Source organism: Micromys minutus (genome assembly GCF_963924665.1).
Source record: "Micromys minutus genome assembly, chromosome: X".
Classification (NCBI taxonomy): domain Eukaryota; kingdom Metazoa; phylum Chordata; class Mammalia; order Rodentia; family Muridae; genus Micromys; species Micromys minutus.
Window position 1 is genome coordinate 53,141,019 of NC_137970.1, and position 21,703 is coordinate 53,162,721.

General features: G+C 36.3%; 1 pseudogene across 1 annotated transcript; it reads left to right on the forward strand.

The window, feature by feature from the left end:
- The first annotated feature begins 586 nt into the window (after nt 1-586).
- Nucleotides 587-983, forward strand: LOC308414477 (small ribosomal subunit protein eS24-like; annotated as a pseudogene). Its single transcript has one exon. The product of its transcript is annotated as a small ribosomal subunit protein eS24-like (transcript).
- Nucleotides 984-21,703: the final 20,720 nt, after the last annotated feature.

Here is a 21,703-nt window from a genome sequence, read left to right on the forward strand (position 1 = left end):
TTTAACGGAAGTAAGCAAGCTAGAACATCCTGACCTTGGGTTCCTAGAACTGAGTTTGAAAGTTTTCCATGGGATTCTCCATTAAGGAAATGAAATTCTAGTTAAACCTGTAATGGCCTTGGCAAGAAAACAAGATGGAGGACAGTCTGTACATATTGTCTTACTCTGTCACAGAGGACCTGTGTTTAATTCCCAGTGTCCATGGCAGGCAGCTTATATCTGTCTGTCACTCCAGCACCAGGGAATCCAATACACAAAATATTTTTTATGTTTAAATTATAGAAAGCAAAGTGGATGTATTTAAGTTTATAGTTCAAATAACACTCACATGAGTATATAAACATGTGATCAACAAATGAAGACAGAAAACCTATTATTTGTTAAACATAAAAGACTAATTTATGTTTTTTGATACTGAGTTCTCTTTGAATAGCTATTATTCTAGTACCTCTTATCATAGATTCATTTTTACAATGAATTTCCTATACCTAGAAAAATAGAGAACAGGCGTTGATATGATTGGTCGGCAGTGAGCGGTCCTCTTTTCCTCCTCTGCAGCTCCTGCACCACAGCCATCACGAATGACACGGTAACTATCCGGACCAGGAAGTTCATGACGAATCGTCTGCTTCAGAGGAAATAGATGGTCATTGATGTCCTTCATCCTGGGAAGGCAACAGTACCAAAGACAGAAATTCGGGAAAAGCTGGCCAAGATATATAAGACCACACCAGACGTCATCTTTGTGTTTGGGTTTAGAACCCACTTCAGTGGTGGCAAGACAACTAACTGGCTTTGGCATGATCTACGATTGTTTAGATTAAGCAAGGAAGAATAAGCCTAAACACAGACTTGCAAGGCATGGCCTTTATGAGAAGAAAAAGACCTCCCGTGAACAGCCAAAGGAACACAAGAACAGAATGAAGAAGGTCAGGGGGACTGCAAAGGCCAATGTTGGTGCTGGCAAGAAGCCAAAGGAATAGATCTGTGGTGACTTGATGTTATGGAGTGATGTGACTTCTGAGAAGGCCAAATAAACTAAAAAGCTTCTATGGAAACAAAGAGAAAAAAAAAAAGAAAAATAAAGAACACAGTTCTGTAACATCTGCTCTTTTTCCAATTGGACTCCCTATTTATTGAAAAATATGGTTATTCATTAATTTTTTCTTCATAATATTCATCTAAAATACCATAATCATGAAGTCACAACATAACTTCATTTCTGCATTACTGGAAAATATCATCTAGTAAAGGAAAGATCTAGGACTGAAAATTACAAAGTATTTGCCTGTCAATGGTGAATTGTATTTACTGTATCTCAGAACTAGAAGCATTCATAACCGTACCGCAAAAGCCTACTTGGGGGTAAACATGAAAAGATGAGACATAACCAAAGGCCTCTCCACCCACTGATGCGCAACAAGGTTATTCTCTGCTACATATGTGGCTGGAGCCAAGGGTACATCAACGTGTACTCTTTGGTTGGTGGTTTAGTCTTTGGGGATCTGGGGGGGTCTGCTTGGTTGATATTGTTGTTCTTCCAATGGGGTTACAAACCCCATCATGTCCTTCAATATTTTTCCAGCTCCTCCATTGGGGATCCTGTTTTCAGTCCAATGGTTGGCTGTGAACATCTTGCCTCTGTATTTGTCAGCCTCTGGCAGAGCCTCGAAGGAGACAGCTTCAAGTTCCTGTCAGCAAGCACTTGGTATCTGCAACACTGTCTAGGTTTGGTGATTGTATATGGGATGGAAGTCTCAGGTGAGGTAGTCTCTGAATGGCCCAGTCGCTGCTTCACTTTGCCTCTGTATTTCCTCCTGTGATCATTTTATTCCCCCTTCTAAGAAGGACAGATGCATCCACACTTCTGTCTTTCTTCTTTCTGAGCTTCATGCAGTCAGTGAATTGTATCTTAGGTAGTCAGAGCTTTTGGGCTAATATCCACTTATCAGTGAGTGCATGCCTGTGTGTTCTTTTGTGATTGGGTTACCTCACTCAGGATGGTATTTTCTAGTTTCATCCATTTACAAGAGAATTTCATGAAGTCATTTTTTTCTAATTTCTGTATCCATTCCTCTGTTGAAGGACATTTGAGTTCTTTCCAGCTTCTGGCTATTATAAATAAGACTGTTATGAACATAGTAGAGCATGTGTCCCAGTATACTAGAATGCCAGGACAGGGAGGCAGGAGGGATTGGGTGGGTTGGTGGTGGAGCACCCTCTTAGAGGCAGGGGGAGGGGGATGGAATAGTGGGATTCTGGGGGGGGGGGTAATCGGAAAGAGGATAACATTTGAAATGTAAAAAAAGACATCCAATAAAATCAAAACAAAAAACAAAAAAAATCATTTTGTCAGCTCTGAATAAAATGATGTGGTGTGCTCTGTGTAGGAGCCCTTTGGCCCTTGGGCTGGATCTGTAACACTACCACTAAATAAATTTTAAAAAAATAAAAAAAAAGAAAGAAGGAAGGAAGGAAGGAAGGAAAGAAAGAAAGAAAGAAAGAAAGAAAGAAAGAAAGAAAGAAAGAAAGATGAGACAGTTCCCAAAGCAAAAATGGCTTTTTTACAGGGAGTTTTTAATTCAGTTTAATTTTCAGGTTTCATTATTTTTTCTTACAACTTTATTTAAAAAAAAGAGCAGAGATACATGTACAGATTATTCAAAGCATTTTAGTGTAAATAGATATAAATACATTTTTGTCAGTACTTGATTTTTTTAAGGTTTGATAGTATGCATTGAAATCTTACTATTTACAAAGATCATAAAAAATAATAAAGAATATATATATATATATATATATATATATATACAACAAAATGTAACATGGAAATAGTCAAAATTTTCTTGGTGTGTAAAGATTAAATATAATCATTTTTAACTACCAAACATTGTCACAAGGCTATCTTTTTAACTCTTGAGTTATTAATGACTTATATTTTCCATAGAGTTACTAGTAATTATTCTCTATATTAAAACTTGGTGTTATCTGATAAAATTCATTTCTAGATTATGTTTAAAATTAAGTCCAAAGCCTATGTAAAATTATTGCACTATACCATAAATCTATGTAAAATATTATATCAGAATTTCATCTCCACTGTTTTAGTAAATATATCAACTAACACTACTGTTATTATAGTACATTGGAGAGCTGCAAAAAAACTGTAGCTTTTTCTAGTTAAAAATCCATTTGGAATCATGTACCATAATTGTAAAGCATAGTAAAAAATGCCTTTATTTATGAAATTCACAAGATAGTTGTTTCCCTAGTCAGTTGGGTTTGAATGCTGACATTTATTTCCTGTCTTAATAGTGTCCTGAGACATGTTACTTGTAAATAGAATACTTTTTAGATAAAGCTTGCCTTGGAAACTCTAATTAAGCCACAGTTTCTGGTTTTTATTGTTATGGAGATGATACTAATATTATATGTTGATAATTTCAATGTATTCTAACAATAATTATTGGCCTCTGTTTGAAGAGAGTTTAATCTCCCAAAAAGACACTTTCTTTTGGAAAATGTTACCCTCAAACCACTAAAATATCTGATGTTAGTCAGTTTTCCCTTACTATACAAATATAAATTAGGTTAATCTTTTATGAATAAGAAAGTCTAATCAGCTCATATTTCTAGAGCTTCAAATACATAGTACTTCATCTTTGTACTCATAGTTCAGCTCTGAAAAGACCTCAGCACGGAATGTATCACAATAGTCGGAGTAACTACAGCCAGAAAAGATAATAGTAAATATGTCAGGGATTAGATTCTAGGCTTTTTATGAGATTATATATATATATATATATATATATATATATATGTATGTATATGTATATATATATATGTATGTATGTATGTATGTATATATATATATATCAACCTTAATCTCCCTCAGAGAGGTGCAATTTTAAAATGCCACATTACCTTACTTTACTGAGGTTGATTACCAGCATTGCAGCACATGAACCCTTGAAAGACAAACTGTATTCAGAGTACATCATTGAGCATTATATGATACAGTTACTATATCTTTAAAATGTCTAGCTTTGGGTTCCTTTCTTTGGTTATAATCTTTCTGGTAACAATATTACGCTTTGTGACAAAAAGTATGTATGGCATGCACACACACACACACAAACACACACACATGTTCCTTTGGAGTGTTTTCTTAGGTTATTATGTAGACAGATCATTTACAGTCACAGACTGCCATGAAGTAGGTTCTTTATGGCATTTATGCATAAAACACTTTGCTATACACTGTCTAATATCACCTTAGATTTTAAATCTTTGAAATACCAACTGCAAAATCAGCAGTAATTATTTTATCTTTCTACAACATATAAGACTTATAACCATTTTTATATTCTCAAACATGCTTTTTAAAAACATAGATTAAGACACTGTTGACAATTTTAATAATTTTGAAAGTGCATCTTCACTTAATGGCTCTCTCTACCTTCTTCATGACTGTTAATAGCATGAAACATTTTGATATAATGTATAAAGAAAATATTAACAGAACCTGGCAAACCAACAGCCAACATCAAACTTAATGGCGAGAAACTTGAAGCAATCCCACTAAAATCAGGGACTCGACAAGGCTGCCCACTCTCCCCCTACCTATTCAACATAGTACTGGAAGTCCTGGCTGGAGCAATTAGACAGCAAAAGGAGATCAAGGGGATACAAATCGGAAAGGAAGAGATAAAAACATCACTCTTTGCCGATGACATGATAGTGTACTTGAGTGACCCCAAAAATTCCACCAGAGAACTCCTACAGCTGATAAACAAGTTCAGCAAAGTGGCCGGATACAGAATTAACTCAAACAAATCAGTAGCCTTCCTATACTCAAAGGACAAACATGTGGAGAAAGAAATTAGGGAAAAGGTACCCTTCACAATCGTCACAAAAACTATGAAATACCTTGGTGTTACTCTAACTAAGCAAGTGAAGGACCTGTATGACAAGAACTTCAAACCTCTAAAGAAAGAAATTGAGGAGGATCTCAGAAAATGGAAAGATCTCCCATGCTCATGGATTGGAAAGATCAACATCTTAAAATGGCCATCCTACCAAAAGCAATCTACAGATTCAATGCAATCCCCATCAAAATTCCAACCCAGTTCTTCATGGAATTGGAAAGATCAATGTGCAATTTCATATGGAATAACAAAAGACCTAGAATAGTGAAATCCATCCTCAACAACAAAAAGTCATCTGCGGGAATCACTATCCCTGACCTCAAGCTATATTACAAGGCAATTGTGCTGAAAACTGCATGTTACTGGTACAGAAATAGGCAGGTGGATCAATGGAATAGAATAGAAGATCCAGAAATGAGCCCTCATGTATATGGTCACCTGATTTTTGACAAAGGAGCAGTAAACATTCAATGGAAAAAGGACAGCCTATTCAACAAATGGTGCTGGTCCAACTGGCACTCAACATGCAAAAGAATGAAAATAGACCCGTTCTTATCTCCTTGTACAAAGCTCAAGTGTAAGTGGATTAAAGATCTCCACATTAAACCAGATACACTGAAACTATTAGATGAAAAAGTAGGGAAAACCTTAAAACACATAGGCACAGGAGAAAATTTCTTGAACAAAACACCAATGGCTCAAGCTCTAAGGTCAAAGATTAACAAATGGGACTTAATGAGATTGCAAAATTTTTGTAAGGCTAAGGACATCGTCAAGAAAACAAAACGGCAACCAACAGAATGGGAAAAGATCTTTACCAACACCACATCAGATAGAGGCCTAATATCCAAGGTGTACAAGGAACTCAAAAAGCTAGACACCAGAGAATCAAATAACCCTATTAAAAAATGGGGTACAGAGCTAAACAAATCATTTTCAGTTGAGGAACACCGAATGGCCGAGAAACATCTGAGGAAGTGCTGGACATCCTTAGCCATCAGGGAAATGCAAATCAAAACAACCCTAAGATTCCACCTCACACCAGTCAGATTGGCTAAGATCCAAAACTCAGATGACAGCAGATGCTGGCGAGGCTGCGGAGAAAGAAGAACACTTCTCCACTGTTGGTGGGGTTGCAAGCTAATACAACCACTCTGGAAATCTGTCTGGCGATACCTCAGAAAATTGGATATAGTACTACCTGAAGACCCAGCCATTCCACTTCTGGGCATATACCCCAGAGACACTTTAATACGCAACAAAGATATATGCACCACAATGTTCATAGCGGCTCTATTTATAATAGCCAGAAGCTGGAAGGAACCCAGATGTCCTTCAGAAGACGAATGGATACAAAAATTGTGGTACATATACACAATGGAATACTACTCAGCCACCAGAAACAATGACTTAACCAAATTCTTAAGAAAATGGCTGCATCTAGAGAAGATCATCCTGAGTGAGATAACCCAGTCACAAAAGAACAGACATAATATGCAGTCACTGATAGTGGGATGCTAACCCCAGAGGCTTGCACTCCCCCAGAAACAACTCACAGACTGTATGAAGTCCAAGAAATAAAGAAAACAAAAAATATACATATATTCACAAAACAAGAAGACTTTGACTATTTCCATGTTGCGTTTTGTTTTGCATGTACTTTACGCTTATTGCAACTAGTAGGTTTTCAATGCATACTGTCAAGCCCTTGAAAAAAATCAAGTACTGACTAAAAAATATATTCACATGGTTTTATGTAAAATTTATTTTAATGTCTGAAAAAACAGTACTGACAAAAATGTATAATTTTAAGCAAAAAATGTTTAAAATCTGTACATTTATCTTTGTTTTGAAAAATAAAGTCATTTAAAAAATAAAAAAAATATGAAGAGAAATAAATTAAGGCTGACAAAGTTAACAAATAGGAAAAAAAAAGAATTTTTAGACTCAATATATATCAGTGAGGAAACATTAGATTACAAAAGTCCAACTCAAACTTATACAAAATATAAAATTTATTGATTCACATGCTTGGGAAGTATACAAAATAAGCTATTGTCAAGGTTTAATGCTATATTTAATGTTATATTCTTCCTTGTATTTTAGTGTGTTTCTTTTTTAATATTTAGTAAGAAGAGTAAAGTAAGAAAAGTAAAGTAATCACTAGTTATTACCATGTATAGTTCTAAGATGCCCTTGTTTTGGATATCTAGTACTGTGTGATTCCTTTTGTTGAACGGATGATATTAATGTGATTAATATATATTACTGAGGATCCAGCACTATCCGTGGAAATGGAGCCACTCATAACTAAATCTTCTGGTAGCTAACAAATGGAAAGTAAATGAGAATGTAAAATTTTAAGATAGAAAATCTGTTCAGTTGGCATTAACTCACTAATTTCAGTTTGTTACAATTCCCATTTTTATTAGATATCTGGTTTATAAAGAAAGTTCTTTCTATTTGGGAGAATTATTTGGATTAAACTCTGCTTAACTTCTGTCTGTGCAAAAGAGAAAACAACCAATATTAACTTTAAAACTCAACATGGTATACAAAAAATACTACAGTCCAAAACATGAGTTAAATATTTTGGCTGTTCTATCACATTTCCAGTAAAATATATAACACAGTGACAAGAGCAAAAATTGAATTGTTTAATGTTTAACCCAGCACTGATCATGAATAGCACTACTCTCCAGTTAGAATAAATATAACCAAATAGAAAGTCCAAAGGATCCGATGAAAATAATTCTTTAGAGCAAAATCTTCATATCAAACAACAATCCAAAGGCAAATTAGTAGGTAAACCTTTGCTGCATAAACAATAGTATGATGAAGGGAGTTAGCAAATAACTCCCATGTGATTAGATGTTTACTCATATGTCATAACAACTCATAGTCGATTTGCTTCCATCCTGCTATCCACGTATTGATGTGGACAGCAAAATGTGCAAAGAAATTGTCTTTATTCTCCTACTTCCATGAAACATTGTTAATATAAGATACTTTAAATATATGCTCATTTTTATTTCATTGTGATTTTGTGTTTAATTTTTCTGTGATTTGTGTAGCATTTATATAATTTACCAAATAAAATGAAATATTAATTTTAAATGGAGAATATAACTTATATATGAAAAATGGCCAGTTTTAGGCTTTAATTTTATAAAATCTTGCTATAGTTAAATTATCAGGTATCACCTATTATTCATATATCTTTACTAGAAATGTAAAGTATTTAGAAGAAAAGCAAAATGGAATTAAAATATAGTAGGAATGAAAGAAATGTTGAGTATTATTTCACCAAGTGTTTTTATTTAGCTAAAGAACAGCTAAGGAACATGGAGGTAAAATCATGTGCACTGGGATTCCACTGGTAGTTTTCAGAAATCAAAATCTTCAGTTTTTTAAGGAATCCCTTGATTTTAAAAAGTATATATGTATTATTAAATTGACAGTGTTTTCTGAAATTACAACTTCTTTTACACACATGTGAACACACATATGTAAACACACTCACATACATGTGTACACACACCCACATGCATACACAAAACTTCAACTTCCCTAAGTGTAAACAAATCTCTTTAAAATATTCCACATGAACTGAACTTAAAATTTCTTAAAGCTGGCGTATCTCCTTTTTACTCTACACAAATCTCCTACCATTTCTCTGCCAAGGAATGAGCTTCTTTCATTAATACGAGCTTAATTTCCTTGCTCAGAGTTTTCATTTCTCACAGAGAGTTTTAAACACTGATGAATTTTTGAAGGCTAACTATCTAAGTACCTTCTCTGAACTCTGTTTTAACTTTGCATTTGCTTACTTCACCAAGATTCAATATTCAAGGAAATTGTGTGTACAAACATTGTTAGTTTACATGTAATCAGAGCAAAGAAAAAATTAATTCTTGACTTTTAGAAGCTTAAGATCACATAAAATATGAAAGTAACTCCATACCATGTAGTAGATACTAAAAAACCTTTCTTTTATTTATTGAACAACTTTATTTTAAAAACAAAGATAAATGTACAAATTTTAATCATTTTTTGCATAAAAGTATACGAATACATTTTTGTCAGTACTTGGTTTTTTTTTTAAAGGTTTGATAGTGTGCATTAAGATCTTACGAGTTACAATGATCATAAAGTACGTGTAAAACAGGATGTAACTTGGAATTAGTCAAAGTTGTCTTGGTGTGTAATGGTTTTTTTCTTTTCTTTATTTTTTTTTTTTCTTTTCTTGAACTTCATAAAGTCTGTGAGTTGTTTCTGGGGCGTTCAGAGCTTTCTGGGGTTAGTATCCAATTACCAGTGACTGCATATTATGTCTGTTCTTTTGTGACTGGGTTATCTCTCTCGGGATGATATTCTCTAGATGCATCCATTTTCTTAAGAATTTGGTTAAGTCATTGTTTCTGATGGCTGAGTAGTACTCCATTGTGTAAATGTACCACAATTTTTGTATCCATTCATCTACTGAAGGACATCTGGGTTCTTTCCAGATTCTAGCTATTATAAATAGGGCTGCTATGAACATTGTGGTGCATGTGTCTTTGTTGTATGTTGGAGCTTCTCTGGGGTATACGCCCAGAAGTGGAATAACTGAGTCTTCGGGTAGTACTATGTCCAATTTCCTGAGGAATCGCCAGCTAAAAAACCTTTCAATTAGAGTTTCCTGGTATTACCAGGCCTCAGAACAAGAGATGATCAGAATCCAGAAGAGCAAAGGAAAGTTGTTGCTTTCTGTTTAAAGCTATGAATTAATTTACCATATGAAGTGTCTACCAAATCCTTGATAGTTTTAAGTTATTTTGCACATAATACATTTGTCTGTCATAAACATCCTATGAGTCAAGCACTATTATTTCAACTTCGGTGATGAAGGAATGGAATAAAGCACAGATGATTACATGACTAAAGAACATGTATGCAGAAGGTGGCAAGATACTGAATAGATGCCAATATCTTCTAACCTCAAAATTGAGGTCTAAGCATAGTCTATTGATATTTTAATACAAAGAACAGTAATGAATGCCTGATATATGTATGGCATGTTGAAAAGTCTTGTTTATCACTATTTTATTTTAATTGGTGAGACAAAATTTGCAGAAATTTAAATCACAAATGAGAGTATATAATTTAATGGTGTTTAGTGTATTTATAATTATGAAACATCATTATTTAATTTTAGAGCACTTGTAAAGTTTCTTATTATAATGTTTTGTTTTGTTTGTTTTGTTTTGTTCAATTTTTAACGTATTTCAATAGCAATTGGGATTCATTGTGATAAGTATTTCTACACATGGAAAATTCACATGTTAATCACACCCATTACAAAATTAATCACTTAAAATTAGTCATATTCTCCTGACCACATACCAAGTTCCCACAACTACTAAAATATTTCATTTGGATGAATTCACTATTTGAAGACATATCATGTAGATGATGCACACAATAGTCCTTTAAGACTGCCTTCTTTTACCTAACATTTTTTGATACCATGCATCACTACAGAGTTCATGTTTATCTTGAATTCAACTTACTATTTATTGTAGTCTGACAATGAACTCACAATTCACCTACCACAGTTTTCAAAGTGTTGATATTACAAATTATATTACCATACTCAGCTAATGAAGCATAATGTTTCAAGGATCATTTATACTGTGACAGGTGTTATTAATTCATTCTTGCTTTGTTATTGAATAACATTCCATTGCTAGTTTATATTATGTTTTATTGACTGATTCTTCAGTTTAATATCATATAGGATTTTTTTCATTTCTGGCTATTTCAATCACACTACTATAAATAGTAACATAAATGTATATTTTATATTTTAGGTATGTTTCTAGAAATGGAATTGTTAGATCATATGATACTTCTACATTTAACATTTTAGAAACTACAAAATTATTTAACAAAGTCTCCAGATTTGATTTTCTATTTAATTAGACTGTTGATTCTAGAAATTAAGTACTTTTTTAGAAATGTAATTACAGCGGGATTAATGATTCTTCACACATGTAGAAATTCCCTAATTCTTCCAAGAATTTTCTATACATTGACATTAGATCTATGAAATTATTGCATAGAGAACATAGGATTCTATTACAAGGTTGTACAGTGCTGCTTACTATGCTTTGTTTAAGAATAATTTGTACATTGGCTAAGGTCATCCCTACTGAGTCCTGGGAGCCTCTCAAAGTCCATGTCTTTGGGACTTTCTAGAGCATACATGAGCTAACCCCTGGCACATATATAGCAGAAGACTACCTTGTCAGTGGGAGAGGATGTGCCTAATTCTGTAAAGACTTGATGCCCTGGAAAGGGGGAGCTACTCTCTAAGAGACAAAGAGGAGTGGGGCTAGGGTGAAGAACTCTGGGAGGGGGACCAAGAGGGGGGAGCAGCATTTGGAATATAAATAAAACAATTCCAAAAAAAGAATCATTTTTACAGTGGAAATGTTTCAGTCATTTCTGAGATTTTAAGATGTTCTTCTGAGTGGTTTTACAGAACTGTTTACTCCTCTATTGTTGATATTTTGACAGGAACCAGAAGAAAGGCAGCCCTTGAGAATTTTCCAGTGTGATTCTAAAACTGAACTGACGGAAATCCCATTTCAAAGACTGTTTTCGTGGCACTTCCTAAACAAATTCTAGTCTCTAGAGGTGAGTCTCCTTTTGATTAGCTGAAAGTAAGCAATTAGTTTTATAGATGGAATTGTCAACAATCCTCTCCCCAAGAGCTACTTCCTAAGAACTAACATTAACAAGCAAGAAACAGCTGCTGCCATTGTGTAGACATGGCCAGTGCCAGAACCCTGCTGTCCTTCTCCTGCTATTTTAAGGACAGCCTGAAGTAATTTTTATAGGTCATTAGTATTTCTTTCTGTTTCTATCATTAACTGCTTACAAAAGAGATTGTGAAATCTATAAATGTCACCTTCATTATCTATTTTGTACAGTCCTCTAATAAAAAAAAAAAAAAAAAAAAAAAAACAAGGACCAGTCCTATTTCTGTTACCATGTCTTTTACAGTGTTTACAGTTTATCTACTGGGGACTTTGTAATGAACACTGATTGATTTCTCTTTAATGTTTTAAAATAATTTTAACTTTACAGACTTGTAATATCTATTCTCTGACTTCAAAAGTGAATTAACTTTGAGTAATTAAACTCTAAAAATATTAAAAGTACTATGTGTTATCAAAAAGTCTCTAGATTTTAAAGACAAGGTTCTATTTTCTGGAATTATTATAACAAACTAATGACAAATAAGACATTTATATTCATTTTAACTACATTTCAACTGAAGCTTCATATATACCAGATATTGTAGGGTCCAAATCTTGTTAGGATCAACTTGCTTACCTCTAAGCTGAACAATGGGATACATTGATGAAATTAAAGAAGAACATTTATGAAAATATTTTAAAATTATGCACTGCAATGGAGGAACTATTTGATTGAAAAGAGAATTATAATGGCAGATAAAAAGCAAAAATAAAGGCTTCTTCACTTTGTATCACAATAGGATAAAAAAAGTGGTCATGGGAGTGGAAACTATGAAGGCTCTTTTCAAAAATCAAAGCAAATATGATTGTGACTTTATAAAGTTTTGCCAAAACATTAAAACTCTTCTCTGTCAGAAACAAGTGGCACAATAAAAATATTTCATCAGTACCTGTTTCTTAAATATTGAGAAATAAATACATTTTCTCTTGTAGATATGCATTATCAGTACTCTGAATAGTGTTTTCTTTCAAGTCACACAACCAATACTGGAAGGCACAAAATGTTTGTGTCTTGGTAAAATGTCATGCTCCTTTCCATGTGTGTCAGTTTCCAAAATTTTATAGATTTGTTTTATTTGTAATGAAATACTAGCAGTTCTATTTATGTAACTTTTTGGCCTCACTGTTTTTTTCTGGGCTAGGTTTATCATTTTTTACCAGCCACTTTCTTCATCTTTGTTAATTTAGCTATTATTTTAGGATGTCTCTACAGTTGTTAATACACAGATATATTGATTATAACCCTGTTTTTATTTGATTTTTTAAAAAATCTCTTGTAAAATGTTACAAGAGTTGAGCATGGACTAAGAAAGAGTCACCACAGCTACCCTCTTCTGGCATTTCATGAACTCATGAATACATATAGTGATGAACTGTGCTTGACAAGCATTGGTGGGGCCAGTACCTAATCCCAATAAATACACTAAAATTTATGACTTGTTGATTTGTGGATAGAAGTGCTCACAGTAAATGTGATAGTCTAAACAATCATTCATGGTTAATATATCTTGAGAAATAAACTCTAAAGTACATTGTTGGAATACTATAGTTACTCACCTCTTGTAAGAAAGCTCTTGTATATTGGACACATACAGGATCATGTCTTAATTTAAGACATCATATTCATAAATTAATTGAAATACAGGATTGTGAAGACATCTTTTCAAAAATTAGTCATTGAGAGTTTCATATAAAATGTTTTGATCATATTCACTCCCTCCCCAATTTATCTCAGTTTCATCCCTATTTCATATTCACCCAATTTTGTATTTTTTGGTTAGCCCATCAAGACCACTTTGAGATGAAGTAGGATTGACCTTCCAGAGACTATATTCATATGATATATCTTCACACTCATAAAAAAAAAAACTGTACCTTCATTTCTTTTTTTTTCAATTTTATTGGATATTCTCTGTATTTACATTTCAAATGTTATGCCCCCCACTCCTCTCTCTCCTTCCCCTCAACTTGCTTCCATGAAGGTGCTCCCTCTCCCAATCACCCTCTCCACCTCAGTGCCTTGGCTGATGATGATGTTATTCTTCCCATAATGGTGGAAACCTTTCAGCTACTTCAATCCTTTCTCTAGCTTTTTTATTGGGGTCCCATATGACTTTGGGAAAACCTCTGAGGAGACATCCATATTTGATTCCTGCCAGTAAACACTTCTTGGCATCAGCAATAGTACTTGGGTTTGGTGGCTGCATATGGGGTAGTTCTCCAGGTGAAGCAGTCTTTATAGATCTTTTCTTCAATCCCTGTTCCTCTATTTGACCATGTATTCCCACCCCCTGTTTTGTTCTCCCGTCCAAGAAGGACTGAGGCATCCACATTCTGATCTTCCTTCTTTTTGAGGTTCATAACTTCTATGGATGATTTCTTGGGTCTCCCGAACTTTTGTTAGTTTGTTTTTGTATGTATGTGTGCTGTTTGTTTTTGGGGGGGTAGTATCTGCTTATCAGTGAGTGCATACCATGAGTGCCCTTTTGTGACTGGGTTACATCACTCAGGATGATAGCTTCAAGTTCCATCCATTTGCCTAGAAATTTTATGAACTCATTGTTTTTAATAGCTGGGTAGTACTGTTGATGTTATTTATGTTCAGGTATTTATGTTCAGGAAATTTTCCCCTGTGCCTATGTGTTCTAAGCTTGTCCCGACTTTCTGTTCTATTAGTTTCAGTATACCTGATTTTATGTGGAGGTCTTTGGACCACTTGGACTTGAGCTTTGCACAGGAGATAAGAAAGGATCAACTTGCATTCTTCTGCATGCTGACTGCCAGTTGGACCAGCACCATATGTTGAAGAGGCTGTCCTTTTCCCATTTGAATGTTTTTAGCTCTTTGTCAAAGATCAAGTGATCATATGTGTGTGGACTCATTTCTGGGTCCTTAATTCTGTTCCATTGATCCACCTGCCTGTCGCTGTTCCAATAGCATGCAGTTTGTATCACAATTGATCTGTAATACAGCTTGAGGTCAGGGATGGTGATTAACCCGGAAGTTTTTTTTATTGTTGAGAATAGTGTTTGCTATCCTGGATTTTTCATTATTCCAAATGAATTTGCAAATTGCTCTTTCTAACTCTATGAAGAATTGAGTTGAAATTTTGATAGGGATTGCATTGAATGTGTAGGTTTCCTTAGGCAAAATGTCCATTTTAAACAATGTTGATCCTTACAATCCTTGAGCATGGAAGTTCTTTTCACCTTCTGAGGTCTTCAATTTTCTTCTTCAAAGATTTCACACTCTTGTCATACAGATTCTTTACTTGCTTGGTTAGGGTCACACGAAGGTATTTTCTATTCTTTGTGACTATTGTGAAGGGTGTCTATTCTCCAATTTCTTTCTTAGCCCATTTATCCTTTGAGTAGAGGAAGGCTACTGATTTGTTTGAGTTAAGATCGCTTGCCTCTTGCCATCTTGTTATTAGTGATGCCAGGTGATCTTTAAGTCTCTGACTAGAGCTTGTGTCTCCTGTGGGTCTGTGGACCTGTAGTCCCCAGAGGGAGATTGCTCCTGGGTGTTCGACTCTCTGGGTAGACTCTGAGTTCTGATGACTGTGGGCCGGCTTTGAGTTTGGTCCTTGACAGTTTGTTCCCAGGTAGCACTGCTACCTGTGCTCTGGGAACTGTGTGGTCTATCCCAGGATAGTGGACAGGGAGTGTGAACTTATCCATGGGCTCATGAGTGAGACCCCTACTATGGCTCTTCTGGGAGCTGAGCAATCTGCGGCAGGCTACCAATCTTGATGAAACTGAGCCTGCTCTAGCTTTGTGCTGGTAGTGTATGTTCCCAGGCAGCACCACTACCTACACACTGAGAGTTCCTGGCAACCTCTCCTGGTACAGTCAGTGGAGAGGTAGTGTGAGCCCTCCTGTGGCTCTTCCAGGCACCCAGATTCTATGGGCAGGCCTCCAGTCCTGATGAAACTGGACTGGCTCTGGCCTTTTGCCAGAAGTCTGCTTTTGTCTTTAAGCAACCTAACACATATGTGAATCTATACCTAAAAGCATATTTTTTAAAAATTTTTAAAATAATTGATTTTATTTTTTCCATTAATTAGTTTATTTATTCACTTTAAATCCCCATCTCAGTCTTCTCTCCTCCCATTGCTTCTATCACACAGCTCACAGCTCCTTCCTCTTCCCTTCTTCCCTTCTTTTGTAAGAAGCTGAAAGCCCCCACCCCAACCTGCCACCTCCTTCACACATCCTCTTCTACTGAGGCCAGACCAGGAAGCCAAGTTAGTGAAACAGGATCCTCAGGCAGGCAACAGAGTCAGGGAAACCCCCTGCTCCAGTTGTTGGGGACCCATATGAAGATCAAGCTACACATCTGCTACATATGTGCATGGGTCCTAGGTACAGCCCATATATGTTCTTTGGTTGGTGGTTCAGTCTCATGGATTCCCCAGTGTTTTAGGTTATTTCACTCTGTTGGTCTTCTTGTGTAGTTCCTATCCTTCTAGGGCCCTCAATCCTTGCCCCCAACTCTTCCACAAGACTTCCTGGTTCTCTGCACCTCTTTTTGTCAGCGGCTGGATAGGGCCTCTCAGAGGACAGTAATAGAAGCAACCCACATGTCCTTCAACCAAAGAATGAATACAGAAAATGTGGGTCATTTACACAATGGAATATCATTCAGGTATTGGAAACAAAGATATCATGAAATTTGCAGGCAAATAGATGGAACTAGAAAAATATCTTCCTGAATTAGGTAACTCAGACTGTATTGGCTGGTTTTGTGTCAACTTGACACAATCTGGAGTTATCACAGGGAAAGGAGCCTCAGTTGAAGAAATGCCTCCATGAGATCCAGCTGTAAGGCATTTTCTCAACTAGTGATCAAGTGGGGAGGGCCCAGCCCACTGTAGGTTGTGCCATCCCTGGGCTGGTAGACCTGGGTTCTATAAGAAAGCAGGCTGAGCAAGCCAGGGGAAGCAAGCCAGTAAATGACATCTGTCTATGGCCTCTGCATCAGCTCCTGCTTCCTGACCTGCTTGAGTTCCAGTCCTGACTTCCTCTGGTAATGAACAGTGATATGGAAGTGTAATAAACCCTTTCCTCCCCAAATTGCTTCTTGGTCATGATGTTTTTGCAGGAATAGAAACCCTGACTAGGACACAGACCCAAAAGGACATGCATGGTATGTACTCACTTATAAGTAGATATTAGCCAAAAAGTACAGGGTACCCATGCTACACTCTGTTAAGAGACATTTTCCTGAGTCCAGCCATCTCAGAAACAAGTTCTACCTTGCTAACAAAGTCAAAACTGAGTTCATATTCCCAGGCCCTGAGCCCAACTCCTATCCTGCTACTTCTGATGTTTCATGTTTGTCTGTTAATCGGGAAAGGATGTAAAGTGTGAAGTTGCTGTTATCCTGTTACTTAAACTAAGGCACATAAGTCATAAATGTGCTGCCTGTCTTGGATGGATTGACTGCATTCTGCTTACCTACTATCATGTTACTGTATCATTCTAAATTTCAAGTCAGTGGACAGGAGGGCACCTGAATAAAAAAGTGGTCTCAAGTACCCTGAAGCCAGGTGGCCCTGATAAAGTCCAGTCACCAAAGTTAACTTCCTTGTTTAACCTCTTGTGTAAACATGATTGGTCAATGCAATCATTTCCCCATTAAAAATGTATGGTCTCCATTCAGGGATATGAATCAGATCCGGACCCGGCCACCTTCATGTCCACACAGGAAATAAAGCTTTCATTTCTAAGCCTTTTCCTCTGGGAATGAGTTTTATCAGCTTCCTCCCAAAACCCAACAAATCCACAGACCCAAAGAAGCTAAATAACAAGGAAAGCCCAAGGGAAGATGTTTGAATCTCACTCAAAATGGGAAATAAAATCGTCATCTGAGGTGGAGGGGAGGAAGGAAGGGGGGAACTTGGGGGAACTTGGTGGGAGAGGTGATAGGGAAGGAAAGTGGTGGTAGGAATCAGGTGTAGGGAAAGCAGGGGTGAGGGAACCAAGAAAGTGAACAGAAATCTGCAGGTGAGGGCTGGGGGTAACAGGGGTTCTATGAGGATGACTGTAGTCCTCCTACCAGTGGGGGAATATGAGGCCTGAAGCAGCCACCTCCTGTATCCAGGCAGGACTCCCAGTAGAGAGAGTTCTACCCACAATCTTTGGCCCAAAATGTGTCCTGCCTATAAGAAGTTGGGGGGCAAACATGCAGCAGAGATGGAGGAAATGACCAACCAATGACTGCCCGAATTTGAGATCCACTCCATGGCCAAAAAACAATTCCCTACACTATTAAAGCATACATTTAGTAAAATGAGGAAATTTACATGAACTATGACTCAATCAACAGTATTTAGTCCATGTAATCATCACCCCTATTACTTGTCTTATATAAGACAGAATAGAGCATAATTTATAATCCAACACAAAACTGAAGAAATACCATTTATTATTTACTATATTGCAAAGTGCTTTGTATATACTACCCGCCTTCATCTTTGAAGTATCTTTATGAAGTTCTAATTAATATTTACATAAAACTGAAAGTAGAAAGGGGATGATTGCATTTCAAGTACTGATATTATTACAAATAAAAGATATCTTATTTTAGAGTCACAATAATCCTATAATGTAGGTGTAACTATTATAGTTTAATGCTATAGGTGTAAAGAAACTGAGGATTAAAACAACTCAAATAGATTTGGAATCAGACATTGAACTTGAGAAGTCTAGCTCTAGCACACATTCTACTAGATTAAGCTTCCCTTTAGAAAATAATGGTTTTTTAAAAAAAAGGAGAAAATGATGGTTTACTGGTAGTGCTGGGAGAATGTACGCACATTTGAACATATTTTGTTGTTAGCCACTTATATGTAAAGAAGAGAAAAATGTGTTGATGGTGTGAGAAAGGCAATTTTTCTTGTTGATTTTAAGATTTAAAAGAAGATGATACAAACTATTTTTGTTCCATAAGAATAATACACAGAGAAGCAGTAAAAGAGTTAATGTAACTTTTAGAAATTGAATTCAATATTAACTATTCCAGAATGTTGAGTTCTGAGCTGTGGGAACATAAGAGGCACTGTGATGACTTACTGGACATCTAGTGACAACCCTGTACTTCTAGAGATGTCTATAATAAAAAATATTTTCTGTGAAGTCTTTAATATCATAATAAAGATAAAAATATTTTTAAAAGTTCAGGCAAAATCTAATTTGTATATTTTAATTGTTGATTCAGAAAATTTCCAGAGAAATTTAGTGAACGTCAGGTTTCACTATGTGAAAAGGCTCTGAATCCAAGACATGATTTTATGGGATAAGACTACTTATTTTGATATCTCTTGTAAAGAAGTGGCATGATGTGGCAGGAGGGGCTGTCTTATCAGGCCCATGCTGAGGCATCTCCCTTCCCAAGATACCAGCCATATGACATATATAGTATATAATGAAGTTTATTTCAGACATGATAAAAGGGTATGGGAAAAGGAGTAAAGACAGAAAGAAAGGAGACAGAGAAGGACAGAAAGAGAGGAGATAGAAGGGTAGAGGCTGGCTGGAAACACATGGTGAGAAAGACGAGAGGAAGAGAGAAAGAGGAGGAGAGAGAATAAGAGGAAGGGAGAAAGAGAGAGGCCAGAGTATCCTTTTTTAGCAAGCCAGGCTCATAGCTGGCTGTTGCTAGGTAATTGTTGGACCAAGCCTAGAGATAACATGTTATGAGGGCAGTGGATATTAAATGAAGAGTGCAACCAGCCTGCCACATTCAGTGTACTATTTAATTTTCGTTGTTAGTTGAGATAACACAGTATGAGAGGATGAACATTAAATAAAGAGTTCCTGTTGTGGAGTTAGGGAAGGACTGAAGAAGCTGAAGGGGTCTTATCTGGCATCAATGGGAGGGGAGGCCCTTGGTGCTGTGAAGGGTCAATGCCCCAGAGTAGGGGAATGTCAGGGTGGGAAGGTGGGAGTGGGGGGAGAGGGAAGGAATAGAAGATTTGCAGTGTGAAATCCTAGAAAGGGGGTAACATTTGAAATGTAAATAAATAAATAAACTTAAAAAAAGAGTTCCTGTTTTAAATACATAAACTGAAGGCAGAGAGGAGAAGAGCTGGTTTCTAGTGCAGCAGTGAGAGTCTGGAGGAGAGAATGTGCTTTGACATGCTAATAAGCACCACAGGTAGCCATTTGTCCTTTGTGACAGTGATTAGGAAGTGACTCCTTTGGTAGAATCTTGGGGAGCAGACTATCCTTTGGACCTAATGTAACGGTTCCCTATCTTCTTTTAAAGGATTTTTAGACTCTAATCAATGCTTGTGTGTGTGCACACAGACACCACACACACACACACACACACACACACACACACACACACACACACACCACATGAAATCTTTGTGAGTGAATCAAAGAAACCTATGCCACAAGAGGAGTTCTCTGGTAGCTGAGTTTTCTGCTTAATGAACTATATAGCAGGATTTGAAAATAGAAATACTCCACATTCTGTGCAGTCTTCTGAGGATCCAGATGGACTTATGTGTTGTAGAAAACTTTATTTTTGAATAAGGAATCCTACCTTATTCTCTTATAGCATGAAATTCCCAACATGTCTTTTCTGGAAATGGATGAACAAAATCCTTAAAGAGAGACATAAATTTTAACTATCTAGAAAAGTTAAAGGACCTAGATATCTAAAGCAGTCAAGCCACTTGAACTTTCTGAATGTGGCAGAGGTTTAAGAATAAGATTATGGATAATGACACCTTGCCAAAAGATTTACAGCGAAATGAAGATTGCAAATTCCCATCACACATGGAAGCTATGAAACCTCAGTTTCAAAGAACTAGATTTAAACTTGTGGTTGATAACAAGGAATTGATGATTCCAAAGAATCTGATAATGAATGCCTTATTTTTTTAACCACAGAGAAATTATAATGTTTAATGTGATGGATACTCCATTTACCCTGAACTAACAATTACATATTGACTATTTTATACAATATTTTCTATCCAGATTAATTTTCATTAGTTCAAAATACACATTAAATTGTCCATCTGTCATCAGAACATGTTATCCTGATCCGTTTTATAATGTTGGGATGTAGCAGGACAGAGTGCTTTAGTGGGTCCATGCTGAATCACCTCCCTCACTGGAGGTATCAGCCATAAGGGCAGGTTTAGTATAAAGTGATGTTATTTGGGACATGGGAAGGGGATGTGGGAAAGGGAATAGAAGCAGAGAAAGAAAAGAGACAGAGAGAGAAGAAAGAAGAGAAGAGGCTAGCTGGGAACAAATGGAGAGGGGGGTGAAAAAGAGAGGGAGGAAGAAAAAGAAAAGGACCAAGAGAGAGGTGAGAAGGGGGGGGGGGAAGGAGGGAGAGAGCCAGAGAGACACAGAGAGAGAGAGCCAGAGAGACAGACAGAAAGACTAAATACTCCTTTTATAGCGAGCCAAACTCATACCTGGCTGTTGCTAGGTAACTGATGTATGGTGCCTAGAAGAAATGTTAACATTTTCCATATAATCCAGACTCATACCTGGTTGTTGGGCGGAGCCTAGAAGAAATGCTAACATATGCCATATGCCATTCCTAAACTATCTGGTATCTGAAACCTGAGTTATTTTTCTACTAGTCTTCTTTCATTTAAAATTCATATATGATTGAACTAATGAAAGACCCCCACAGAGGGGAGACCCTCAGTCAAGTCTCCAGATAACACAACCCCCCAAGTACTCACGAGAGACCGTCGTTGCTGCAATTACACGAGGATTTTTAATGAACCAGTGCATTGGGGTCGAGACTCATATCCCACGCAGGGGTAGAGGAGTCTGAACCGGAATGGCTGAGAGAAGGGGTTTTTAAGGAAAACAAACCACAATAGGAGAGGGTATGTCATTGGAGAATACCAAAAATACCAGTGAAGAATCATAAGGTAAATACCTGGTTTCTCAAGATTGCCTGTAAGGTGATAATTACCAGTGAAGA